The sequence below is a fragment of the Nomia melanderi genome, chromosome 5 (assembly GCF_051020985.1).
Source record: "Nomia melanderi isolate GNS246 chromosome 5, iyNomMela1, whole genome shotgun sequence".
Taxonomy (NCBI): domain Eukaryota; kingdom Metazoa; phylum Arthropoda; class Insecta; order Hymenoptera; family Halictidae; genus Nomia; species Nomia melanderi.
Window position 1 is genome coordinate 5109277 of NC_135003.1, and position 14401 is coordinate 5123677.

The following is a 14401-nucleotide window of genomic DNA, read 5'->3' on the forward strand; positions in this document are numbered from 1 at the left end:
TCGGTTGCGTAATTTCGAATTCATACAGTACTTCGCATTTTTCGCTTCTAAATATGATCGTACAGGGTGGGGCACTCGTATATCTGAGTAACGTAAATTATGCGTTGATTGAAAATTTATGGTGCATAAAAATTGCATGCTTTAGAAGGGAGATCGTTTAAGCAATTTTATAACGCACATTAGCATTCATGGTTTCGTTGTGTGCAAAGAAATTTTTGTGAATGGTAAGAATTCTACCAACTGGTTATATCTCTTTGAATTATTTAAAAAAATAAAGAACTATGATAAGCTTATAATTATACAGTACATTTTGCAATAAACTTATCACGATACAATAAACAATTAGTAATACTAATTAAATAAAATAATTACGAACACTTATAAAAAAAAAAGTTTTTGAAAATTTAAAGTTCATACTGACATTATTCCTTCATTTTTGAATTTTTTAAAAAATTCAAAAATGAACAAAATAAACGGAACGAAACATTTTCGGTCATTTTTTCACATTAAAGAATTAATGAATATTTGCGAATTTGATTATTTATAAAATTTCATGAATTCGATTTAATTTGATTTTGTATCTAACATTAGTATTGTCTCTATCCATAGGAATAGATATAGATACGTAAATAAGACGAGGCATCGAAGAAATTATTTTCCCGCGTTCTCTACTATTCAGTAATCAGTTCTCCAATTTTTGTCTCTCCTTTCATTTCTGTTTCCACTAAAAACAATGTTAGCTGTAGAATTTAGTTTAAAAAATCTCTTGTTCTACGCGCAATAAAATCAAAAAATGAAACGTGTTCTCATAAAATGCAGGACGAACGCACGTAGAGTATATTTTGATGAAGCTCAAAACAAAACAAAGAAGAATTACACGTTTATCTGAAAAAATAAAGAATTCATCGTTGAAAGAATTAGTATCATTTCGAGCATTAAAAAGGCATGTATACTCGTCAAACGCAATTAAGTGGTTAATACATTCACGACCCGCGTTTCTTTTTTAATCTTTTCCTTCTTTTCTTAATTTCTTTCTTAAATCCAGCAAAACGTTTTGGCAAAATCCGAATAAAATTTGAGAAGAAACTCGCGTCAGCTTCCTACACCTTACGTAAAACGCTGATGCTTTTCATGGTAGTCAACGTGTTAAAGTAGTCACAAATGGTGCATGCGCCCTAACGAATCTCTCATTCCATTCGCAGGAATCGGAGTGCATTTTTTTCATATCGCAACACGATCGTTTCTCATTTTCTGTTCGCTTCCATATGCAAACGGCCGTGCATACGCACGGACACGTATTAACCGGCGCGGATCGTTTACGAAACTAACAAGTCTGGGATTAAAGACAGTTCGGTGTCCGTGTCGGCGATTCGAGTGTCACCGCAGCCTCCGCAAAAATAAGAATTTATCGCGACACCATTAATCGGTCATTAATTATACCCCGCTCGGCACGGAGCCCGGCGTAGGCAACAGGAAAGCCAGCGGAGGCTTTCTTCGACTTGATTTACAGCCACGTTGCCCGGCAGCCTTCGATTCTGTACACGGCTACATAAAATGTTACTTAACCCCGCCCGAAGTAAATCGATTTCTGCAGTTAATTCGCCGCTATTCCGTCGCGTAAACTTTACATACCACCCGGGGACCACTTTCTTCCTTTTTCTCGTCTCGGTCAATCGGCGGCGCTCGTGGCAACGCGATAACAAATAACCTGGCTTGTCAACCTCGTTGTTTTGCTCCGCCAGTGTATATATACGATCGCGAGAGAAGTTCTGGGCAAAGTGATTAGGGGATGATAGCGTTCCCTCGAAAATTTCGAACTTCCTGATGAACATGAAACTGTCATTAACATAACTTTCTGGGCGGCTATAGTGCGCCAAGTGTGGGAATATTCGTGACGCAAATTTCATCGTGCGAGTGAATGCTGGCTGATTCCTCGGGGAAAGGGAATAAATCGTAGAGATGTTATATTTAATATAACATAACACATAAATTATGTCGTGTTATTATGTCGAGTTACGTTTTGAAAAGAATGTGATCTTAATATTCATTAACATGTTAATTAACTCGAACTGTAATTGAACGACACTTCTCTCTTTTTATACTTAAATACTAGTTAGGTTATATATTAAGTGAAATACATTTCATATACATCATTTGGAAAATGAGAAATTTATAAGAGTGATCATTATATATTAATAAATCTTAAGATTTTAATTTCTACTTCATTAAATAAATAACTTTCATCTCGCGAGACATTTATGGATATTAATTTAGTAGTAAATGTGTTGAATATATGTATTTCTGGATACAGCTTGCTTTACGCTTGTCTATTATTTACTGCTTATACTGAAACTGACAACTGATCATTTTGATGTATAATTCATTAAAAAATCCTTATGTTTTTATCATTATTACTATAATACAAATTATATACCCTTACAAATTATAGAGTTCAGATATTGTCGATTAAAAATAATTTTTTCAAGCAACTAAAAGCATTTTAGTTCATTTAAGGTAAAACAGAAAACGTCCATACTTCAAAGATCTCTTCAGTGCTTCCTGATACTGAACATGAAAAATCCGTGATCGCAATGACACGATCGATCTGAATTTACAGCGCTGAAATATATGGAACGATCAGCATCCGTGCAATTCGCCTTAAGATGCACTCGAGAAAACGTTCCAAGACCTCGACTGGAAGTTTCTATCATTAATCTATCGAAGCATCTGTCCTCGAATCTCAGACGTTGTGTATCACGATTACTCGAAGAAGGAAGTCGTGGAATAAGGACGTAGACTTGGGAAACAATGGTACTGAAATAACATGACACACTGCTTATTATTTTTAACACATTGATTGCCATTATTAAAGAAATTTATCTGAAATTAAAGAAACCTTAAATAAATCCATGCTAATTTCAAACATTTTCTATTTAATATTAATGTTGTAACAATTGTTCTAATAAAATAAAAATGTATGTACAATCAGGTTAGGTTATATCAAATATCGCCCATCCCACACACACATCACAATCAGAAATTCTTTATGAATCAACGCAACGTTTCAAGTGTTTCGATTAACACTCCTACCATTTTTACATTCCACCGTATGTCCTGAACACCCTTCCTGTTCTCCATCCCTCGATCCCCATTAGAACCGCGCGCGTTTAACGACGAAGCACAATTAATTGCAACTAATGATTAATGCAGAATCTGGCCACGAGAATCGCGGAACGGCGCGTCGTGTCGGCTGGTTTCGAAAATCCGTGGTTTCCACGTGCCGAGGAATATAACGCGCGCCACCAATTAAGAATGAAACAGGGTTCCGGCAGTTTCAAGTGGCAAGTTGCTCGTCACACGCTGTCACTTTGTGGCTAACGACGCGAGCTGTTGCTTCGATCGATGTCTGAAGTGGTCGTTTAGAGGCACAAGAACGACGAAAAACAAACCCGGGGGTACATATTCGTCGAGTTTCCACGGCGGGCACGTGGAATGAAAAAGTTGTTGCTCGCGGCTTACGGATCGTTTTCCCGTTACGGCTACCGGGGTGAATGACGTAACTCGAAGTCACTCGTGCCGAGGACGATGATAATATCATCGTGGTTGGCATTGTTCGACCGTTCGGATCGTTACCACACTGTCCTGCAAACACGTTCCCGCAGAACTATGACGGTATTAAAGGTTAAACCTCGAGGGGCAAGTATCGAAATGATCTCGTGTGAACTGTTAGAGGCTGACAGAACGGTAACGTGATTATTGGCATTTTTACGCGATTCGGAATTGTTCAAGATTCAGAATATGAATTTATTTGGTACGTTAAGCGCCACGAAAATCTTGGCCGTTTCTCCGTAGAGCTATTCCTTTGTAGCAAAGGAAAGCAGGAATAATTATTCATTATTTAGCGTTATAATCTTTGCATTACACTGTTGTCAACTTAGTTACTTTATTAAACATTTTCATTGGACATCGGTTTTCTTGTACGTTACGATTGTTCTCAAGTAATTCAAAAGCGTCGGTCATCGGTGACTGACATGGCACTCAACGTGTTAACACGTTCATTGTTACGAAAAACTTCAGAGTTTTGCATGTCGCTTATTCTTTTGTGTCAAAGATAAGACTGAGTTATTTATTACTTGGTATCGTCATTCTTATGTTACACTGTTATGTAGGTATTTATGCTATTGAACATTGACATTTGACATCGGTTAACTGACAAATTATAATTGTTTTCGGAGAATTTGAAAGCTCCGGTCATTAATGACTGCCGTGGCAGTTGACGTATTAACCTTTTAACTGGAACGAGTTAACCTGTTGTCCAAGTTTAGTTTGTTTGTCAATGTGTCCTTTCTGTTTTCGTGCTCATTTGATAAATAATTTTTGTGTTTTATTAAGCCACAATGTCCGTATTAGTAGAAGCCATGCAATATTGAAATGTGTCATTGTACAGTGTTTACTATATTAATTTAGTTCTTCTCGAATTGCAATTCTAGGAATACTCACGTTTAGAAAATACAGAGTTAAAAGATTAATCGATGCACGTATGTTCAGTGTGAACAGGTTTCATTTATTATAAGTTGTTGATCTTTTTATGTTTGTTGCTTTTATATAGCGACATCTTGTTGATTACGTTTGTTATCTGTCTCATTTGAAATACATTCTTTGCTCAGGCTTATATATTCTTCAATTGAATAATCCCTCAGAAATATTAGATAATACTGTGAGAAGCGAACAACTTATTTAATTACGAAAGGATAATTACTACAGATATCATGCACGTGGTCGAACTATACAATACCCCAAAATGCAATCATTTTATACATTCTGATACATTCGTTCCACTCGCATACTTTATAAAATATTCGATTGTTACCATGAATTTTTTCGAGTACGTTTGGAATATTCTAGGTTATTGATCTAATTTGTATACCAAATATTTCTAGAATATCCGTGCTGCCATATCATCATTTACAATGCAATATACAATACGATAAAAATTATATTAATGGTGTGTTGCAGGTATATTTTAATAACATACAAAAATGTCTTACGAAATATGTGATTGAAAAGTGTTGTAAATATTCCGATGATTTTATTATTATAATTAACCCTTACACATGATAATTAGATCTTGTAATAGTTAAAAGTATTGTAGTCGTAATATCTATATGCACATTTATGTGTGTGCAGAATAGTTTTGTGATCATTTTTGTAAAAAGGTAGAATGATTATTAGTTTTCCTTTATCTTTCATAATTGTTTCTTTTGTTATTAAATATGACAATATTAACTCTATATAAAAGTGAGTAGAAGTACAATTACTGTTTTCTAATTTATTAAAATAATATTTATTTATTAAAAGTATTAAATTTTAGATCTCTTCAAAAAACTTTCCGTTATGACAGTAATGTATAAGCTGTTGAAATCAAAGTATAATATAAAAATTCTAGTATAAGTGACTGTTTGTAAAACATTACATAAATTGAAAACGTTTTATAATACTTTGTACTGTATGACTTCATATTAAAAATACTGCTATTCAAAGTTTATTATAAATAATTTCTGTAAAAGACATTTAGTACTTTGTCTGCGAATGTCACACTGTTTCTACTTGACTGGACGTCGAAGATAAAGTGACATTGTGTTGTCCATAAATTTTACAACCGCTCCAACATGAGTTTGTATCCAATTATAGTGAAAAACAAATATTACCACACGACTGTCAATGTTTATAAACGTTAATAAAAGTGGAAGCAATCTGTAATGGACAGATACATGAGCTAAGTGGCTTTGAAGTGTACACGACTCGATGAATTGTCAACATCAATTTATTCGAAGTGGAGACCTTGTACAAAAGAATTGTATTTCGTATTTTTAATCAGTGCTTTTACGAAGAATTATCTCCATTCGAATTGTATGCATCAGAATTTAGTTATGTTTAGCAATCAGATAAATATTCATTTTTGTAATACAAAATTTCTACTAGTATTTTATTATCTTAATTGGTATTCTTATTATTTTTATATTTAAATCAATGATTAAAATTAATAAAATGCCACAGTCTAAATTTAGTAGTATAACTATTATGAATAAAGTTGATTTTAAAAGACTGTTTGATAGATATGTTCATTAAAGTAAAGAACATTACTAAAATTATATTTATTATAAGTACAGCTATATTACGATTGTTTTATAAGTTGTTCAAGATTTTGGAAAATTTTAAGTTAAACCAATACTGATACCAACAAGGTTAATGTAACATGTAATTAAAGTGCCGTTATGTAAGCGTTATAAACCTATTAAGGTGTAAATTGTTCAAATAACCATTTTAACAGAATTTGAAGAGTCTTTAAATCTGTATTAACCCCTTACCTATTGTTAGCGACCGTCGCCAACACGGTGTATGGCACGGACGTGCGTGAAGGGCTATTTTAGAGATTTAGGATTTTTAGGTTTTTAGTAAGCATGTGTTTTTAGAGTGTACTATACTTCCTGGCGAGAGAAGACGATTTATGAGTTAAAAACTGCGAGTTTTAGAAAGTCGCTTCTCTCGTCCTTCAATAGCCGTGGCCGTGCCATAAACAGGGAAATTCTGAAGGGTAGTTGGACACATGCATGTAACGGTAAGGATACCGAAGGTCCACTACCTGGACGAATTTCCACCAGCGTTGTCTTCGCCCCACACGAGCACCGCGGCACCCCTTCCCAAGTGAGCGCGCTAAGGGCGCAAGGAAGAGTGTCTGCGTTAAGTTAAGTCCGCTGATTGGTGACTGCCAAAATGAGAAGAAACCAATCAGCGGACAATTTAGAAAATAGGGACTTGGCGATCAAGAGCGAAGATCGCCAAGGGTAATTAGCAAATACCATTAGCAATCTTAGTATCCTTTAGAAACCTGAAGACAAGTCAGGGAAACCAAGCGCAGTTTAGTAAGTGAATGGTGAGCCGAAAAAGTGAGCGGGTTAACCATTCTGGTCCTTCGAGAAGGTTATAACTAAAACCACGTCAGAGTGCATTTGGAGATACGAGTGTACAACGTGCGCTAACACCTATGATTTCTTTCTGAACTGTGATCGACCTAACTACTTTGTTATTAATAACTTATTGAAAATAAGAGAGAATTTCCATTGATACAAATTGAATAATATTTATGTTTGTTAATATCTAGTTGAAATCATCACCACGAATCTGACGCGATATTGTAGGGTAAGGGGTTAAGCTCGAGTTAAAAAAATATTTGTTGCGTAATTTCTGTGAAACTAGCGCGGTAAAGCCATCACATTTTGTATAACTATTTTGTTAGAAAAACGACAAGATCGGTGGCTGTTTGGAAGCTGTTTCACGTTCTCGGCAACTAGTAGGCACCTCGCTTTGCTTTTCTTTGAACTTTTCGCGGGGTCTGCACGGTACACTTTGATCCTCTGTTGGAGAAACTTTTTAGCCACCAGCATTTTCCCTGCTGGTTCCGGTGAATGTTTATTATCATGTGCGCGCACCAACGCCACGTGATTTGTACGCCACCACCTTCTCATCTGTTCGTCCCTTTGGAACGTAATATTTGCACCAGCATACAGGATTGCAAAGGTATCGTAGCTGTGACTTTCAAAACTGTGTGAAAAAGTATTACAGAATTAATTTTTACATCGGTGTCGGAAGTTTCATCATTTTTGAGTGACTGTGATATTTCTATATCAAACATTTTAAAAGAATATTAGCCAATTTTTGTCCTGCGTTTTATCATATATTTAAGTTGGACATACAGAAACGATCTTATTCAAGGAATAAGAATTAAAAAGATACATTCTAAATTTATTTTAGTTTTTATTTGTATTTTTCTTTTATAATTGAATAATGAAACATTTTAAAATATACCTATGTTAAATGAAAGAGTCAGAAATGCTTTTACATAGAAACTGACCTACGATGAACAGATCAATAGTTTGTAGAAAAAATCATTAGCATTGTTTTCCAATCTTCAACTATCTATCATGATTGGAATAGCAATTATAATTATACGGTAGTTTTATTTTTACTTTTTTAAATCGTATGCAAAAACTGTGCACAAAATCTGGAAAATTACATCTTTGATTGAAAATCATCAAAATACAACAAATCAGAATGTTAGAAAGTTTTAAAAGAATGATGATTTGTCACTGAAGTTTGAGACTAACAATATTTCTAAAATTACAATATATTTTCCAAACTATTATTAGAAAGAAACAAAACGTTTGGTAGATTATGTTCTAGTTAGAACAAATTGAAACAGTATTTTTTGATATTTTTTCCAGGAATAAGTTTTTTAGTGTGACCAAAAATAAAATATAAAATACATTTTAGTGTTTTCTTTATATTTCACAGTTAATGCTTATTTATGCCCTACCGCGTTGTTTTTTACAAAGTGAAAGATTAAATGGCAACCCGAAAAGAAACTATTTTTAGTTTCTTTCCTCCGTTTTTTAAGGAGTATGTCTATATTGTTTCGAAATCTCGCTGGCTACGGTCGCAAGATCTTTCACTGAATGCAATCGTAAATCGTTCTGTCCCACGTATCGAATCCGGTAAGCATATTACACGATGGATAAAACATTGTCGTCAGAACTGCTAATATTAGGTTCGTTGAACGTATGACGGTATTCGTATTTTTAGCGATTTGTTTTCTTCCACAGCTGAATATAGTCTTTGGAACACTTGTCGGAAATTATATTACTCGATCCATTTAGATTACTTCGACTAATATTGAAACTCTTCAAGCGGATTCGATTAAAATGGTAAAACGTTAAAATATTATTGCTTTAAGCTAGTATAATTTATTTTTCAGTGGAGAAATGTTGAATTTTATAATTGCCGTGGTCAATGCAGACAACTATGTAGAAAATTTACAAACTATAAGAAATATATTACATATATAATTTATGTAATATTATACATTAATACATTAATATATTAATTTATCACTGACAATTTAAATATGTTTTGGCTGGATTTGATTAAACTTATGAAAGCTATTTCTATTTGTCAAACTTAGGAATTCCAAATTCTAAAGTAATAGAATTACAAATAGCATCAAAATTTGACAGCAATTATGAAAGTTTGACAAACAGAAATAGCTTTTATAAGTTTAATCAGATCCAGCTAAAACATATTTATATTCCCAGTTTTTGTCAGAACCAAAACTTCTGTTCCTTGTTTTTCAAGCTTCTCTTATGAACTTTTCATATTCGTACATACACGGTGTTCATAACATGTGCCCAGTTCATTGATCGGCGATGGATACAAGAATAATGAAAAAAGTTCCCATAGACATGTGCGTTATTTGACCCAGTTCCAGAGATGTAGGCATTTCTAAACTCTTGAAATGTGAAACTGCTTGCCTTCATAGAAATTGTGGAACATAGCTTCCTACAGTTCAAATGCAGGCCTGCAATCTTCGTTTCCTAAACCTCCAACATTTTTCAGAAAAATGTCATTTTCTTGTTGATTTATAATATTATGTTAGAATCGTAGCATGCTCTAAATTATGTATATTTAAGTGATAGATGAATTTTATTTATTTTTTTGGAATCAGAATGATGTACTATTTCTAAAAAATAATTTTAGTCGAATTAATGAGTCCAATTATCAAAAATTTAAACAAAACGATATTATCGATCATTACAGAATATTTGGTGTATATAATTTTCCATTAATAGTAATAATAACTCGAAGTTTAAAGGTTGCCAAAATTCTGAAATGGAATTAAATGTGGCATAACTTTAAATACCTATTTCTCATTCTTTTTTCTGCTGCCATTTTATTCTAAACAGAATCGTCGGTGCTATCCTTGTACTGAATGAATAAAATTCACCAACTCAGTAATATTCCTTTTGCCAATTTTGGTAACTTAGCAATTACGTAGTTTCTTCATGGCATTTACGTTAGTATATATTTCTTCCAACTTTTTCTTCTATTAACGATAACAGCGGACCATAACCCTGTATATTACTTGAAATGTGCTTTTCATTAATTAAAATATTCCAGCGACTAAATCATTTATCATGTCATCATTATTAAATCACATTATATCTCTTAACACTCAAATAATGTTAAACATATGCCACAATAAAGCTACATAATTTAAATAATTCATATTATATAATTAAAGTATCTCAACAATGAAAAGTATCTAACTTAAGTATCTATCTCAAGTATCTAACAATGAAAAAAGAAAGGGTAGTAAAAACTCTAAACCTAAGTCAAAAATATGTTACATATATATATAATTGTCTGCACATAAATCTATTCTTTAAACTCGCGTATTCATAGCATCACTTGAAATAATGAAAGCTATAAAAACTGTACTCTGCATTTCTTTTTGGACCACAAATTATTAATTCAAATTAACCCTTTCGTCCCTGCACATATATCATTTTTAATATGAATTTTGTGAGAAAAACTTACGGCTGCACACTAATCAATCAAAACATGTACTAGCATCTGATCAGCACTTAAACTATCACCCATAAGCAAAGATTCTCATGCGGTACAATTTTCCTGTATCTAGGCATTTTCTAGTTTTCGGATGATTCAAAATGTTCATGGTACCTGTGTGTACCATTTAATTCAATGTTTTCTGCTAGTATATCCTTCATAATACATGCAAATACTAAGAAGCACGAATAAAAGAATCGTCATACTTCAATCGAATCTTAACAATTAATTCGTAAAGCCAGCAGTTAATATTCTTCAATCCCGATCAAATCGCGCATTTTTCAAGCACGCCGAACGTGCTCGATCGAAACAAACGAAAAAGGATGATTCGGTTGGGTCGAGCGGATCGAGCAATGGACTCACACAGTTCGCCGGTGAACTACTTGGCTGGAATTCAAAAACTTTTCAAAGTTCCTTTGGTGAACAAATCTGGCGTGGTCCGTGACTAACGAGCAAGGAGTGCGTCACACTCCTCTTCTGGAAGGCGCCGGCAACCTGTTTTTTCAATGTTTGCCGTGCACCTTAGTAGTGGTAACGTGTACTTACGCATGTGCCCGCGTCACGAGGTTATGCCTTCACTACCGGCTTTTCTGGTCAGTCGTTCGTATTTCATTTTTCAGGCCCGGTCGCCCTAAAGTGGGACACACGAGTTCTGGCTCCGGCGTGTTGTTAGCGACTACTTTAATGCTCCAATTGAAGCCCGTTTTGTTTCAACCGCGTTATTGCGTATCCGAATTCCTGTTTCGTTAGGCGGCAGTATGTATGTTTAATGCATGGTACGGTCAAACTTGGTGAGACGGGGTAACCCGCTCTTTGATGGTAGGTACACATGTTTATTGGGGTTCCTGATCAGAGCTAATTACTCCAGTTAGAATAAAGCGAGTGCTAATATTTGATTGGTAAATAGAATTAGTAGTTACGGATTATACGGACTACCTTTGTTTTAAGAAATACAATATTCATAATAATAGTAATAATATTGATGATGATAATAATAATTATTATTATTATCATTATTATTATTATTATTATAATGATAAAATATTAATAATGTGTTATAATAATTAAATAAAAACTAATCTAGGCTTAACCCAAATGACGACTGGCCAACGAGATCTTCAATTAGGAAATAAACATCTGTATAATACATAAGTACCATAAAATTAGCGAAAATGTTGTAGAATCATTTTTGTTGATAAAATTGTTAACGAGCGAAAGAAAATGAATGTAAGTTTCTGCAAGTCCTTAGCATTCATCCAATTAACACATTGACGTCTGGCACTATTTTAATTAATGACGGAGTACACGTCTTTAGGAAGCAATATAAATAAAATAACCTATGTAGATACCACTCTATAATCTGCTATACTTTAAAAAAATATTGAAATTAATTAGTAAAATATATACAAAATTTTTAAATAAATATATTTCTCACCCAGGATTATCGATATTTATGTGAAAGTGACAAAGAACACCTTTTGAAATTTTAACTTACAGTTATTTTCCAAGTTAAGTCGTATATTCTGAATTGCCTTTTCTATTTTTCCAGTAACGATTATAAAATTAACTGTAGGAATTGTCGAAAATTCAATCGAGGAAAAATGATTAGACTGAGAGAACAATTTCAAGTTAAAATTTTAAAAGGTGTCTTTTGACAGTTTCAGTAAAAATAGTGTTGAGGAAAGGGTTTAACTTTCTTTTAGTCACTATTATTTTATCACAAATCGTGTAACGTGCCGTCACCAAGAATCTATGTCTAATATTTATATTCAATCTCTTTTCTTGTATTATCATGATCAGTAGAAACACAAACGGTCATGTCAGGTTCAGTGCACAAACGCAATTATCGTTGACTAATCGTCTTCAGTCCCTCTGAATCGGTAATAGCAGGTAAAGCTCCCCGTTGCAATAACGTCGGCGGCAATTCATGCATGAATGTCAAGTTCGATAAGCATTTGCATCGTTGTATTTTACTTTATATAATAAGAATAAAATGAAGGAAGATATCGAACGTAGGCATGAATAGATCCTGTACTAAGGAAAATGAAATTTTATCATAGCTCGTTGCATGTCAAAATAGATTACATTGAATTTTCCCCGGAGGCTTACATAAAAGGACACATTCTGTATTACTTACGATTTCCATTTACAGTGCATCTTCTCTCTGAGCTTGTATTATAGGATACGAGATATTTGTACATCATCTCGTGGAACCATTTCTAAAGCTGTTAGAGATATACGAGGTATCCATTTTGTCGCGTTTTCGTTTTTATCTAGATGCAGCAGCGTCATCTTAATTCGCCATTAGACTGTCTCTGAGACGATGCAACAAAAAGAGTTCGTATCAACATATGCTCTATATGACGTTGCTTTCGAATTACATCCTGCTCCATGTTGCAACAATCTGTTGCACATACAGTCAATGTATATTTGAATATTGCCTTCCCTTTTTTGTCTGTAAGATTTAAAGATCACAAAGACAAACTAAACAGTTGTGAAATAAACAAGAATGATTTATGGGTTGAATAATTCACCAATCAGTTCAGTTTTACCAGATATACAATGAAGTGAGTAGAAACATTGAACCAATCAACTAATATTTCAGGAAATCATTTACTAAAACAGGATATCAAAAATGAAAAATATTAACTATATACATTTATTATTTCATTATCAAATTAAACACTGGCAATAAAATTGAAAAAAAATTCAAAACGTAAAGTTAGCCGATTTGGCCAAAAAGTGACTTAAGTGTGTAAATAGTGATTTTTCAAAAAAGAAAAAACAATGGATAAACTCTATTCAGTTTTGCTCTTTTCCATATATCAATTATGATTATCCAAATGTAACGCCATAATATAACACTTTAAACATTTGACGTACTCATTATCAGATCAAGCCCTTTGGCCATAATATTTAAAAAAAATTCAAAAAGTATGCCTTATCGATTTAACCCAATAAACGGTTTAAATAATGATACTGACTTTCCAAAACAAAAACAATAGATATCTATTCAATTTTGCTGCTCTCTATACATCAGCTATAATTATCCAAACGTAACCCATGATATAGTACTTTAAGCATGGCCATTATCAAAATGTCTCTTAAGCGATAGTGGGAATTAACCATTGAGCGTCGCTGATTTCCCCTAATTGGCGGTAGCAAGCAAAGCCCCCTGTTTTGGTAATGCCGCCGGTAAATCGTGTATAGAGGACAATCCCGATCGTCATTTGGGATGTCAGTGTCAGACTGCTCGGTAAGGGAGCGGAGGGAATACGACAGACTGAATTACCAGTTCGCATCTTCCGTGCATTTCATAATATATTCGCTAGTACGTACGTCAAGCGGCGTGGAAAGGCCCCGGCACGTTTCTTAGGGAATCGCACGCAATCCGACGCGGCGCGAACTCGTCTGACGGCTGTCACTCACGGGCACAATTTGCGTCGATGCGCTTCATCCAACAGAGGAAGACTTTTGAATCGTTTATCCACCCTATTAACGACATTTCCGTTTCGAGGGATGCGAATCCTGGTTAAAATATTGATTCGCTCGTAGACGGTAACGTTTAACTATTGAGTAAAACAGGTGGTTAATGATTTTAATCCTTTGTACTCGACTTATTTTCAATGTTGTTGGGTGTAAACTTGTATGTATTTTTAGAGAAATGAATTCATGTGATTTGCAGCTGTACTGTAAACAGCAGTATTGAGGTATTCAATTATATTACTTATAAACTTTGGACAATTATATGTCACTCGCGAATGTGTCAAAAGAGAATCTGCATATGTAAATTAATCAAAGTTTGCTAAAAAAAAATGTGAAATTAATTATGAGTATACACCAGACATTTTGATTTTTAGTGAAGATTTAGTGAAATGTTAAGTCACTGAACTCTAGATATTGATTAAACTTAAACAGCAGTAAATTGTTTTCTTTATTC

At 33.8% G+C, this 14401-nt stretch overlaps 1 protein-coding gene across 5 annotated transcripts in view; it reads left to right on the plus strand.

The window, feature by feature from the left end:
• The window catches only part of LOC116430995 (uncharacterized), a 289607-nt gene that overhangs the window by 99084 nt on the left and 176122 nt on the right, over positions 1–14401 (plus strand). The gene's annotated exons all lie outside the window — the stretch shown is intronic.